Raw genomic sequence first — 346 nt, forward strand, 5'->3', positions numbered from 1 at the left:
TCTCCCCATGAACCCAATGAACTTTCATACCAAATTTGGAAGAGATTCATTTAAAGGGGGCGAAGTAATGGTAAAAAAAAGACTCCCATAAAAACCGCAAAATGCAAAACTGAAAATTTGTATGTACCCCCTCATGGACCAAATGAACCCCCCATACCAATTTTGGTGAAAATCTATCCACACCGTGCGAAGTGGTTACACGAACAGACAACAACAGTACTATTATATTTATATAGATTTCAGGATTCCTTTCATCTATGCCTTATTAATCATTTCATTAGTCCTGTTATCTAGGCTATAACACTGAACACTCATTAATTACTCAACAATAATTAGTTACTCGTAT

This window comes from Limulus polyphemus, unplaced genomic scaffold, assembly GCF_000517525.1.
Source record: "Limulus polyphemus unplaced genomic scaffold, Limulus_polyphemus-2.1.2 Scaffold732, whole genome shotgun sequence".
Taxonomy (NCBI): Eukaryota; Metazoa; Arthropoda; class Merostomata; order Xiphosura; family Limulidae; genus Limulus; species Limulus polyphemus.